The sequence below is a fragment of the Mustelus asterias genome, chromosome 10 (assembly GCF_964213995.1).
Source record: "Mustelus asterias chromosome 10, sMusAst1.hap1.1, whole genome shotgun sequence".
NCBI lineage: Eukaryota > Metazoa > Chordata > Chondrichthyes > Carcharhiniformes > Triakidae > Mustelus > Mustelus asterias.
The window spans coordinates 27,965,209-27,979,438 of record NC_135810.1 but is presented as its reverse complement, the minus strand read 5'-3'; positions in this window follow the sequence as shown (position 1 = coordinate 27,979,438).

Sequence of the window (14,230 nt, the reverse complement as noted above, 5' to 3'; positions counted from 1 at the left end):
AAATAGAAGACTAAATAATTTGGATTGGAACAATTTAAGGGCCCAGTAGCAAATAAACCCAGTAAGGAATATCCATAAGATGGATGCAGATAAATGGAGAGCTGGGGAATATTTTAAGTCTATGCATAATGTTATTCTGGATGATTTTGAGTGGAGAGTGTCAGGCAGAAAGGAGCATCAAGTGAATCATTCAAGTGTACAAGTGGGCAGCAGGGTGATGGTAAAGGTGGGACCAGAGCGCGGTGGTCTACAACCATGGTGGAATGGACCATACAGGTAATTATGACAGGTGATACATACACACCTATAAGTACAAAGACAGGAAGTCGGTGGAAGCATTAATGTTTTCACAGGTTTCTATTTACTCTGATGACTATGGTGGAATCGTGTACATCAGCTACCCACTGGAGGAAGAAATGAGTGGATAAAGAAACCCAACATCGGGATATTGGATCAAGTGGCCCCCACCAGTCATCATGGGAATAGAGGGATGTGGACCAAGTAAGGGCAGGAGGTTTTTTTTCAGTTCAGTTAAGGCATCATGATTGACACAGGCACAGGCTTGGAAGACTGAAGGGCCTTTGCTGTACTATTCTGTGTTTTTTGTTCTTTACTACATGACGCGACAATGGTATCTCCAGGGGTAACCGACAATGTTTCAGGCCTATTAACAATATTACACTCAACATGCCACAATCATCCTAATGCCATTAAATGGGCAGAGGTCCAACTGCAGAAAATCATTGATGATCATATTTACAGAATTGCTCCTGAATCACAGATACAAGATAAAAGGAGTATACTGGGAGATCTCGGAGGATTGTTTGGGAGTGCAAACCCGGTACTTAATTCAGTACAATTGTCTGAACTGAACTGCTATTCGTCCTGGGTTGTCACGGAAGTTGGAAAGGGACTACAGTATGAAGCTTATGGAACCAAATATGCACTCACCTTAGTAAACCTGCAGGGACTCCTAGAAACATTTAGTCACGTAGCCAAAGGAAAGATGAATACCACTGAGGCCCAGGTTAAAGGGTGGGCATTCGACAATCTCACCAGAGATCTGATAGATGAGGTTAGGTCCGACATTGAAGATTTGAGATTTGGAACTATTCCCCAACATTTATTTACCTCCCTGTCCAAAAATAAACTTTCTCACCTTTACCAGGACAGATATGAATTAGTAAGTCATTATGGTGGTGCCACAGGAAAATACGTCCAAAGAGATCTTTAAGGATAGCTACAGATTTGAATCCTTAGGGACAGGCAAAGGGGACTGGATTCACCGAGCCGGATTTAAAGGACGCATGACCCATAAGGAGGGCCTGGCATATGTGAGCATGACAGAATGCTGTTCAGAATCAGAGCATTACATAATGTGTGCTTGTCGGACCCTCAAGCCTCCACAGAATACCAGCAAGATAATCATTGATATTTTACTATTGAAGGAGACATTTAAAGCAGTGCAAGTGGGTCCTACTTGGTGGTGCCTAATCACCCCGGAAACAGAGATTAGTAATCTCAGTTTTGTCTGCAAGTAACAGATTCGCTGAATGTTGGAGGGTTCCACTTGTCGGGAAAAACATCAGGATACGTGTTGGGTGGGATGACTCGTTATACATTGACGAGACACTGGGGAAAGTGATCCAACAGGCCATGAGGGAAGCTATGGAAATTACCCCTGAATATGTCAGGTGCTCCAAAGCACAGACCCATAAGGGATGCATCCAGGTGAACCTAGCCAACCAGACTGCCACCAGACTGAAACAACATGCACATCATTGGTGGAATGTATTTGTTCCAGGATAGGCAGGGAACTGCCTAACTAACTGATGGGAAATCATCAGGGTAGGGAGGACTGTAGGGACAGGGGTAATGCTATTACTGGCTGCCATTATGTGTTGTTATTAAAGAAAATCAGTTAAACAGCTGGCGCTGGCAGTACCTCACCATGGAGTATGTGTCTGCAAGGAAGTAGTGGAAAAGTCAGAAGCTGAAATTTACAGCAGAATCATTTAGGAAATCTCATGACATCTGGATGATGGGCCACCCGAAGGATTTGGAGAGGTATTCTCAATGTCATATTGGCCTTTTTGGGTGGTCACCCAATGCCCAAAGGGGGGACTGAAAGTGCTAATACTCACACAAGTTTAAAAATCACATAAGCTGCAAGCTGAACCTCAGCCACACAGGGAAGGCTATGTGTAACTGATAGGTTTTGATTAAAGTAAGCCCAGATAAGGGTCAAGGACTATCTAATTGTGCAACTGCAGCTCATATCTGCCGATTAGAACAAGGAACAATGGAAAGGAAGGTTGCAATACCTTTGGTCAGAGATATAGCTATCATTTCTTCATGATATAACATGCAGCAGTTTTTAATAGGGTATTACATTAGGTACACCCCTATGTATGCATGATGTAACCTTGACTATGATTTGATCGTGATAACTCCGATATGTCTAGTAGTATATGCTAATTACTTGTAATCGAAGCTGAGACTTTAATTGCCAATATATTTTTCTGAATTTTTCACCCTGAATAGTCTGAATGGCTTCATTCAGAGTCCTACAGCTATAGTAAAACATCTTGAACCACTCTGTTACTTTGGCTGGCTACTTGAGGGGAACAATAGTTTTAAATGCATAAAGAAAACCGTCGTAACAGCCCCTAACGGTGGGGATGCATTCCCTGCCAACCCTGGGGAGGGAAACACCTGCAATTTGAAAAATACTCCCCCTGCTGTAATAAAAGGGGCATGGCTCCTTTACCTTTGACTCTGCTGCCCTTGGCATAAGGCCTCAGGAACCAGTTGCACTACACAGGCCTCACTCGGCCTCAGTTGGAAGTTCAGGAAAGAAAGGAACGACTTCATTTTTAATTAAGGAAAGCGGAGTAGAGAGGCAATCTAACACTGATTACCACTCCATGAAAGTTGAGATTTACCTTAAGTAAGTTCCAGAGTAACAGTGTGAAATAAACTAACCTTTTCTGTTACAGTAAAAATGCTTTACTGCTGGATTATTTCATATTGAATGACTTTGTCCAATTGGTAAAATATACACACTCATATACATGAACTTTGTTCATAAACGACTTTCAGGAAACATACTTTTAAAGTGTCCATGATATCATCAATAACTTCGTTTTGTTGTTAGCGTGATTTGTATTGGGTTCACTTTTCCTATTGGCATTGTGCAGTGTTGTAAAAACAATTTTAAAATGTGGTAACTTCAGGATTCAAGTTTGATTCATTTATTTTGCATTTCTCTTTAATTGCATTCAAGATTTCTACATCCACTGTTTTAGGTACACTGTCATTATATTCTTTCACAGTACTGAGGGAAAACACTTAAATTCAATATAGGCCTTGACTACCCATGGCAAATTGACGAAGATATTGCATGATCCTCAAAATGACACACTTCAGATGTACCACTTTGTCATGATAACTCATATCTTGTTATACACAGATTGCTGCCTCAGGGGTGGCACTGTGGCACAGTGGTTAGCGCTGCTGCCTCTCATCACCAGGGACCTGGGTTCAATTTTGGCCTTGGGTCACTGTCTGTGGAATTTGCATGTTCTGCCCCTGACTGTGTGGGTTTCCTCCGGGTGCACCAGTTTCCTCCCACAGTCCAAAGATGTGCAGGTTAGGTTGACTGGCCATGCTAAATTGCCCCTTAGCATCCCAAGTTGTGTAGGTTAGGTGGATTAGCTGTGGTAAATGTTGTGGGGGTTATGGGGTGGAGAAGAGGGCCTGGGAAAGAGAGAGTCGGTGCAGACTCGATGGGCCAAATGGCCTCCACCTGCACTGTAGGGATTCTATCATTCTGAGCTCAATTTTCCTATTTTTACTATGAATCAAGATAGCTAATCAATAGCAATTCCTAATAAATGAAAAATCAAGCAAATTGCTTCAAAATATTGTTGAAAATCTTTTCATTTTCCATCTTGGATTTAGGCTATCTAAGGAGCGAATGCTGCAGTCAAGCATTGTAACATGACAGAGTTATGAGAAGTATATTTACAGTAAAGATTAAACTCACATACACAGTGATGCGCGATTGATCCACACGGGAGACAAGGTCGTACCCGGGAATAAAGGCTTTTATTCACAACAAGAATAGAGCACACTGCTTAACAATACTATCCCAGACTAAGGGCTACTAGGAAGTAGCAGTGACCTTTATACCCCTGTAAGAAGGCGGGGCCAAACGGAGTGTACCACAGAACAATGCTAACAGGTGGAACACCCCAACCCTAACCCCAACAGCAACAAGAATAACATATGTACAAGTACCCATAGTGGTAACCATCTATGGTTCACCACACACAGTAATACTTTTCGGGTGGAATTTTCCCATCCAGCTCGCCACAGGAATTGTAGCCCCTGGAGGTGGTGGTGGTGGGGGTGGAGGGAGGGGGGTGGTGGAGGGGGGGAGTGGGGGGGCGGGGGTGCAGACCCTGCAAAGGTCCATCGACCTCGGGTGGGATTTTACAGTATTGGAGCAAGCGCGGTCAGAAAATCCAGCCTTTTGTGTTTAAAATGTCTAGCAGTTCTGCTCACCAGCGGACAATGGCTCTGTAAGAATCTCAGGGCCTGAGTTCAAGAGGCTGTCTCAGTCATCACTTACAGTTGCAGAGATTCAGCAGCATCTCTGAGGAGACACCTGTGAGTGCACCATCTAACATGCTGCAATCTGAGTCTGTGAAAACAATGTGGAGAAAATTCCCGGTCATGTGTAGGATCCTGTTGCAATTTTGCATATTTTTTTGTCAATTTTTTTCAGAATGTATATTTATAACACAGCGGATGCACTTTGAAGATAAACCAACTGAAAGTGACCTTTAAATGGAAAAAGATAGAAATCCGCATATCTGAAACTTAAAATAGATAATGTTGGAGCAGATAAAGTCAGCTGACGTTGTGCATATTCATTAACAAATGGCATTTGAGAACCTGTTGCATGGGAGGCTTGCCAACAGATAAAGGCACAGAAGAATGAAATAAATTTCAGCAGTATGAATGGGAAGTTGGTAAATGGCAGGAAGCAGGGAATCATGATTAATGTATGTCTGTCTTTTATACTTGAAGGGTATAAATGTCCCCGAGGGATCAGTGTTGGGTTTGCTGTTCTCTCTCTCTCGAGAGAGAAAGAGAGTCTTGTGAAGAGAAACACAGTATCAACATTTACTGAAAACAGAGACAGGGAACATGGTTATCTTTAAAGATTAAGTATAATTTTTTTTAGGTTAATTGACTGGGCAGGTAGAACCAATTAAATTGAATGCAGATAAATATGAGGTGATTGGGAGGAAGAATCAGAAGAGGACATATACATTAGATTTCAATGTTTTAGATGGTGTTTCTGATGGAATCTGTTCCAGAACTGCTTCTGCTGTTAATTTTAATAAACAGGTAACAAACATGTTCCCATGAGAGGAAGCACATGGGTGCCATGGGAATTGAGGTGCCTTATCGACTCTCTTAATCACGTTTTGGTTTGATGTTTTAAATTTCATTTGTGATTTGTTTTATTTTAAGGCTGTATCACTTTAAAGGGTTGTCCCTTTAATTTGTCCCTCAATTTATTTGACTTATTCTTATTTGGTTATTTGATTTGCCTCAAAATAGGGCATTAAACATGGCTCCCTTACCTGTGTGAACTGTTACAAGTCCAAAGTCTTCTTTCCAAATACGACTTTTCACATCCTGAAAGTTTGAGGCAGCCAAGGGCTTTGCTTTTTGGGAATGAGGAGCTAACACAGTGAAATGAAAAGTCGATGAGATCTATTCCATGTTTGTCTAACGCCCATTGGGTTTTGATGTCTCTATTAACCATGGTGAAGCAGAAAGACAAGTTGGCTGGTATGTTATGGACATTTCTATTGAGGGTGCATCCTTAACAAAGGTATCTGTGAATTTCACAAGTGGTTGTGATTGTCCATATTTTAATTCAGTGTTCACTTGAGTTTCAGGACTGTCTGGAGTTGAAGCAGCCAAATTATATGATATGCTATGGCCATCTTAAACAGCTTTTGGTGTCCACTTTTTAAATTATACCTTTGAAGTTTATATTATCTTCATGCCTGTACTGGGGAAGATACTTTCATTTGATCAGCTCATAAATCTTATTCTAAAAGATCAGGGTAGCTGCCTGAAGGCCATACGGCCAGTGCCTGTTTAAGAACACTTCCGCCAAATTTGGAGTGCTAAATTTATTCATTCCTAAACCCCGTTACATAGTCTTGGCTGAAAGATTCAAGGAATTAGCTGGGTCAGGTAAGTATCCTCTTGTTATTCTGCACTGCTAATGGATAATTCTGTCTATTTTTAGCCACACTTTCTTCTGCAGCTGACTAGAGAAATTGGGGACAGTTATATTTTGCAGCTGTAAGATAATTTCTATCCAGCTGGTTGTACATAAATATTCTCTAACAATATGGATACAGTGATCGGTCTGTCAATGGTACAGGAGAATGAGCAAGACAGAGAGCATGCAGAGAGCTGCAGCTCCTAGGAGCAGAAGGTGATCAGCCTCGGTCTCAACAGGCTATTTATGAGCTGAAATGACAACCTGTTACTTGTGTGCAGGTTGCTCAGCCGCACCCCCATCCCACTTTCCAGAAGTGGCCAGAGAGCAGAATTGATCCTGAAAACCAGCACACCAACGGGCAGCAAAAAAATTCCCCTTTGGTCCCCATCATAGTCTGGAAATTCAGCTCTTAATGCCTGTCTTAATCATTCTTTTGCCGAATATGATTGTTACATAAGGTACTACCTCAGTAGTTAAAACATCAAGCGTGGAAGGTTGCTGATTGTTCAATTGCTGGTTTAAGGTGCTGGGGGGTAGGTACAGAGGAGATGTCAGGGGTAAGTTTTTCACTCAGAGGGTGGTGGGTGAGTGGAATCGGCTGACGTCGGTGGTGGTGGAGGCAAACTCGTTGGGGTCTTTTAAGAGACTTCTGGATGAGTACATGGGATTTAATGGGATTGAGGGCTATAGATAGGCCTAGAGGTAGGGATATGATCGGCGCAACTTGTGGGCCGAAGGGCCTGTTTGTGCTGTGGCTTTCTATGTTCTATGTTCTAATAGCCGTATGGGAGATCTCGAGAGCTCTCACCCTGAAGGAACCTGCTATCAGTGAAATTTATGCTGCTCTTCCTCAGAGAGGATGGTACATGTCTCTTCCATAGGATCACTGTCATCCCCCCAGAGTTACAGACCACAACTTTCACTACTGAGCATGAGAACAGACGGCAGGATTGATATGGGAGTTTGATAGTCCCTATCCGTGCTTTCCTTCATATTTAGCAAGCTGAACTCAGATTTAATCTGAGTTATCGAAGCTGTCACCAATTACCATAACTGAAGCCTCTGTGCAGTGTGAGCAAATATTCCATGGTTGACTGTATTACTTTGGTGCCCTGCAACACATTTTGTGCCTCAAAACTTTCATACTACACAACATTGTGCACAGTTCACTGGCAGCCTTAAGCTCGAGCACGTGTTTGTCTTCAAGAATCAACTTCCTTCTGTAGACTTGGCCCTTGAAATCAACTCCTGCATTATAATAAGAAGGGGAATGAGGATGCAGACTTGAATTTCTGGCTATCTGGTCCCGAGGTGAACCCTATGTCCTAGCTTTGGCACCATTGTGAATGTATTTGCAGATCACTCGAATCTTCTAAACTACACAAGCCACCAGTTTCGGAGAAGGTGCTGTAAGGGTAAGGTATGCGGCAGTAGTCTTCAGGAGGAATGACCTTACCTTCCTCTGTTCCAATTGGATTTGTCATTTGTAATAGATCTGGACAGAGAGGCAAATGGCTATGATTAGCAATTAGTGGGAAGGGCCAAATGAGTTGCAGCCAAGCAGCATCACTGTGTCAAACAGAAATTGAGAGAGACAGAATTTAATGAGAATGGAAAAGGTGGTGAAAGTGGCCAGACTATCTGCAAATTATGAAGGGAAATCATTCTTGATGAATCTATTGAAATTCTTTGAGGATGTAACTCATAGAGTTGACTGAGGAGAACCAGTGGATGTGGTTTACTTAGACTTTCAGAAGGCTTTTGACAAGGTCTCACGTAACAGACTACTATGTAATGTTAAAGCACATGAGGTTGCAGGTAATATCTTGAGATGGATAGAAAGCTGGTTAGCAGACAGGAAGCAAAGAGTTGGCATAAATGGGCCTTTTTCTGATTGTCAGTCAGTGACTAGTAAGGTTCCGCAGGGATCTGTGCTGGGACCCCAATTGTTCACATTATATCTCAATGATTTGGAAGATGGAACTGAATGTGTTTTCTCCAAATTTACAGATGATAGATACAAAGTTGGGTGGGAGAGTGAGCTGTGAGGAAAATGCAGAGATGCTTCAGCGTGACTTGGACAGGCTGAGCGTGTGGGCATCTCCATGGCAGATGCAGTATAATGTGGATAAATGTGAGGGTATCCACTTTGTTAGCAATAATAGGAAGACAGATTATTACTTGCATGGGTGGAAATTGAGAAAGGTGGATATTCAACGAGACCTTGGAGTCCTCATGCATCAGTTGCTGAAAGTAAATGTGCAGGTCCAGCAGGCAATAAAGAAGGCAAATGGTATGTTGGCCTTCATAGTGAGAGGATTTGAGTATAGTGATAGGGATGATTTACTACAATTATATAGGGTGTTGGTGAGGCCACATCTGAAGTATTGTATGCAGTTTTGGTGTCCTTCTCTGAAGGAGGATGTCCTTGCTATAGAGGGAGTACAGCAAAGGTTTACCAGGCTGATTCCTGGGATGGCAGGTCTGACATTTGAGGAGAGATTAAGTGGGTTCAGATTATATTCACTGTAGTTTAGAAGAGTGAGAGGGGATCTCATAGAAACTTATAAAATTCTAACAGGGTTAGACAGGGTAGATTCAGAAAGAAGTAGGGGGTCATAGTTTGAGGATTAGAACTGATGTGAGGAGAAATTTCTTCAACCAGAGGGGTGGAATTCATTACCACAGAATATAGTTGAGGCCAAAATATTGTCTGATTTCAAGCAGAAATTGGATATTCCTCTTGGGGCTAAAGGGATCAAGGGATATGGGGGAAAAGGGGATCAGGATATTGAATTCGATGATCAGCCATGATCAAAATGAAAGATGGAGCAGGTTCGAAGGGCTGAATGGCCTACTCCTGATTCTAGTTTCTATGTTTCTATAACCTGGGATCTCACAGTAAAGGGTGTTCCAGACCTGTCCTCTGTCCACTAATTCAATCGTGACCTCTTTCAGTGGAGCCATCACTTTTTGGGCTTTTGGGCCTCTTTATGTCTGCGCTTTCTTAATGAGTGCCAGTTTGTCCTGAATTTAAAAAGATGAATGCATTAGCACATGGCCTGTTGAAGCATTATAAAGATGTGCATGTCAGGATGAGATGGTATGGGTGAGATGCGAAAGATAACACATGTGTGAGGAGCTGAGGACAGCAGGAGACGTAGGGCCTGATTTTACCATTTTCATTCTAAGTGCTGAATCTGGGCGCAATTCAGATCCGACTTGGAAATCTGCTTTCAGGCGCCCCCATTAGCACTTAGCCTGAAAAAAAATCACAAATCTGAATCGCGCTGTGGGCGGGGCTTATCGCACCTGAAACAATCGGAGCTCTGAACTGCGCATGCGCAATTAGAAAAACATTTGAAAAAGCGCCCCCCTGTTACATTGCTCCCGGGCCGCAAAAAGCGGATAAAGCGACCCGGCAGCGATGGCCCCCACAGTCATCATCCCACCCCGCAACATAACTGTCCCCCTTATCCACCCCCCACCTCCCCACTACCCAGACCGATCGCGACCCCCTGCCCCCTTCCCCCACACCAATTGCCCACAGAGTGGCAGCGGTCTCCCCCGCCCCCTGCCGTCCCCCCCATCAGAGATCCATATGGCCTCCCCCCCCCGCCCCCCCCAACCAGTGAGCGATCAGGCCTCTCCCCCCGACCAGAGGTACATCTTACCTGCCTCCCTCCTTCCCCTCCCCACACTAAGCAGAGAGCGATCTGCCCTCCCTCCCCTTCCCCTTCCCCTTCAGAGGTACATCTGACCCGCCTCCTCCTCCCTCCCCACCCCCTCACCAGAGAATGATCTGGCCTCCCTCAGCCTCCCCCCCTCCCCCACTCCAACTTCCCCCCATCCCACCAGAGGTACACCTGACCCGCCTCCCTCCTCCCCCCCACCAAAGAATGATCTGGCCCGCCTCCCTAACTGCCCCCTGCCCCCCCACCTCCCCCCCCCCCCCCCCCCCCATCCTCCCCAGCCCACCACCGATCTGAGTCAGAGAGCCGTTGGAAGCTCTGAACTTATCTCTTCAGAAGCTGGAGCACCCGAAACAGACCTTTGCCGAGCATGTCTGTTTCGCGCCCAAATGGACGTGCGAACGCAATGGGAAAGGAGGAAATGCTGATAAAGTTGGGCGGGCAGTTCATTAATTCAATTTAAATGCATGCAAATGCATTTAAATCACCATTGCGCTCGTTTAGGGTGCGAATCGGATCACGGCCATTTTCGGGCCTCGGTAAAGTGGCCATCTGCACGGACGCGGGCGTGGATTGTGTTAATGGCCTCACGCCCGACTTTACCACGTTTTCGCACCCGGGAACAACGCAATGGTAAAATCGGGCCCGTAGACTGTGCAATCAGCAACGGAAGGTGGTACAGTCCAATGTGCTGTTCTAATTGGAGAAGAGTAATGATGACTCTTGGAGGGAAAGCCTATGTTCCTCAGAAGACAAATGTACCGTAGGGCTCTGTTGCAAGATGCAGAGATGCCGGCGTTGGACTGGGGTAAACACAGTAAGAAGTTTAACAACACCAGGTTAAAGTCCAACAGGTTTATTTGGTAGCAAAAGCCACACAAGCTTTCGGAGCTCTAAGCCCCTTCTTCAGGTGAGTGCAAGATGCAAGCAGGAATCTCACTTTATCAACTCTAGTCAGACCATTTTTTTTGTGGCATTACAGTCAGGATTTGGTCCTATTTTCCTCCCATTAATCTGCTCTTTGACGTCTACTGTCTGGTGTTTTGCTATTTACCAGGGAACATTTTACTGTCAGCTGCAAACAGCATCTTCTTCCTCCTGATGACTTTCATTGTTGTTTCCTGTGTTACAGCAGTCGCTTCATGTGGCTAGAAGACGTGCTAGAAGTCATGCAAGAAGTTATCTGACCTGAGAAACAGTGAGCAATAACACTACATAGGAGAGAGTATGGAGAAGGTGGAAAGACAATAAGATAACATGTTACTACTGAAGATCTGGAAGCCTTTCACAGATATAATCAGCTGGAGACTGGCTGGCACAGAGACCAATAACCCACTCCAGAGACAGCAAGCAATGAGGGCAATAAATGTCCTACTTCGAAACTGTTTCAAGAACCCGTCTGCATCTTTCTAATGTCAGACTGATACCCTGCTGAGGCCTGAACCCGGTAGCTATCTGGAGATAGTCTCCCAGTGGCAGGTTGGGGGGTGCATGACATAATCAGAGCCTCTTCTTAATTGCCTAGTGCCCACAAGAAATCCTATGGGGAGGTTTTCCCCTTTACACTGTGGGCCCTGACAAGTAGACATTCATTGTTTTTAAATGTTCAACCCTCTGCAGAGAGGGTCCTCGTGGTCCACTTCCTGCCTCAGCAGCATACATTTCTCCTGCTGGGGCTGCTGGCTGTCTAGAGCTGCAAGACTTCTTATTGGACCTCCAACTTCAGGATCCTGCCCACTGTCCTTAATTAAATGGTGAATGCAGAATCAGCTTACTTACCCGTTGCCTTTTGGAAGATTCTAAATGTCAGGCTGAATGTGTGCAGTTTTAACGCTTTAATTTTCCCAATGCCAGAAATTTTTCATAGAGCATAAAATATTGCCCAATGAGACAAAATATCTGGTGAGGACAATGCCAGGTGCCTAGCCCCGAGGACCTGAATGCAGTGCCAAAAGAAGTTCAATGACCTCACATGAGCAGTCAAGGTCAGTGAAGATATCTTGAACTGCCACATCCAACCAAATACACTCCCAGCCTCAGCCAGTCCTCAATTCATCAGACACATCCCCACCCCCTCCCCACCATCACTCACCAGTCAACAATCTTTATCAATCAGGACTCATACCTAACATTAATAGCTTCACCTCACCTTTACATACTTAGTGAGCCTAATTTTGTGCCCTGCTTTACTTTTACCCTGCCATAACAATGCCACATGCCAGGAATCCAAACACATACACAAAGTTGAAGGTATTTAAAAAAATAATTGGGTTGTGAAGAATCACAGAACTTTTTTACATTGAGATGGATGACTGTTTAAGTGAAAAGAGCAAATCGCTAATTTGTACAAAAATTTGTTCCCTTGAATTGTGGATTGTAATGTCTCTGTTCCAATAACTTTGAGGAGATAATTAAAATTCTGATGGATTCCTCATAAAAGAATATTGGCCTGTAACCTCCGGCCCAAATCCCGACCTATGGGGACTGTGCAGCACACATGCACATCGGGACAATATGGAAGTACTGAAGACGTGGACATGTGCACTGAAAACATGCCAGATTTAGACCTCCAATGCTGTTTTTTAAAGCTACTGGTATTGAAGTGCTGAGTTGCAGTCTTCCCTATCTTCCACCCCTTGCCCCGATGATTGGTGAATATTTATGGCCGGGATTCTCCCAGAAAAAGTCTAAGCATCACATAAAAACTGGAGCAACTCCCATTGCCGCTGATCCCAAATGCACAGTGTCAGCGGGACCCTCCACCCCAACCGGTCTCCCCTCCATAGGCCCTGTCCCTCTCTGGACCTACCCCCTTGGCACTGCCTAATGCCTAGTGGGCAGTGCTAAGGTGACTACTACTTTGCCCTTTGGGCAGTTGCAGGGGGCCAGGCTGGCACTGCCAAGTTGGCAATGTCCAGGAGGCATCCCCCCTTACCCCTGACCTCCTGGGGGGGCCTCCATGGCTTCCCTTCACTCCAGCAGGGTCGGGCTGCCAGCTCCCTGTTAGTGGGGAGCTGTTGTAAACCTTGCTGGAGTGAATCACTCCTGATGGGGGGGGGGGAGGAGAGGCTAGCGGGCCCAAGACTTCAGTCCCAGGCCTGATAATAAGATTTAAATGCAGACTGAAATATTTAAATCAGTTCTGCACTGATTTCCGGTGCGGAGCTGACACCACCGGAAATCTGGGGCTCAGAGACACATGGAGGCCAGAGCGCAGCAGGAAGCCCGCTAAATGGCCTTTGCTTATGTCTCCTGGCTCGATGCACTGGAGAATTGCCCCTACGTTTATTTATTTGCAAACTTTCTTTTTTGGCCGAGATGCTGCAAGTAGAGGCAGCAGACATTCTTTGGGTGAATTTCTTTTGTAAATATTATTAAAAGATGTTTACAATATATGTAATGCAGCGAAAGTGAAAGAAAGATATAAAAAATGTTTTTACAACTTTGCCACATGATATACTAATTCCAGTAAAAAGTACATTCATATATGACAAGGTGGATTTTAGTGTCTGGAATAAGTTTCAGCTAAATTTTGCAATGTATTTTAAGTAATGTTTATCCCAACTTTAAGAGTTTCCCTGAAGTATACAACTTGACTATTGCAAATGCTTTAGGAAAGTGTATTCCCTAAGATGACTTACGCAAGTCTCCTATAAGCTGATGTGAACTACCTCTCTGATAGGTGCCGCAGAATCCAGTGCAGGTTGAAAATCCGGAGTCATGCTCCACCACTGCTGGTACATATTTTTAGCTTGGCTTCTTAAAATCACTGAAGTTCCTTTGAGCCTTTGACGTAAGCGCGGAAAAGTCAGGCAAGAGTCAGGCTACATGTGAAATGTAATTTTTTTCTGTCCAGACCCTCTCCTCCCCTTCCCTCCTCCGTATCCCCTCCCTCCGTCCTCTTCCCTCCCTCCCCCTCATCCTCCCTCCTTCCCATCCCTCTTCCTTCCCCTCCCTTCTCCCTTCCTTTTCCCTGCCTTCCTCTCCTTTCACCTTCCCTCCTTACCTCTTCTCATGTCCCACCCTCCTTTACCTCTTAGTTACAGAGATAACGGAACTGTTTTGTTGATGTATAAAAATATTTTATTGATTGTTGTGTTAAGGAGAAAAATTATACTTTATCGTAAGAAATTTGAAAAGATGAGACAACTAAACAAAATGTCCTAGTGCAGCTGCTAAAGTAAAATATTGAGTTAAATGTTAACATAGTATGAAAGTT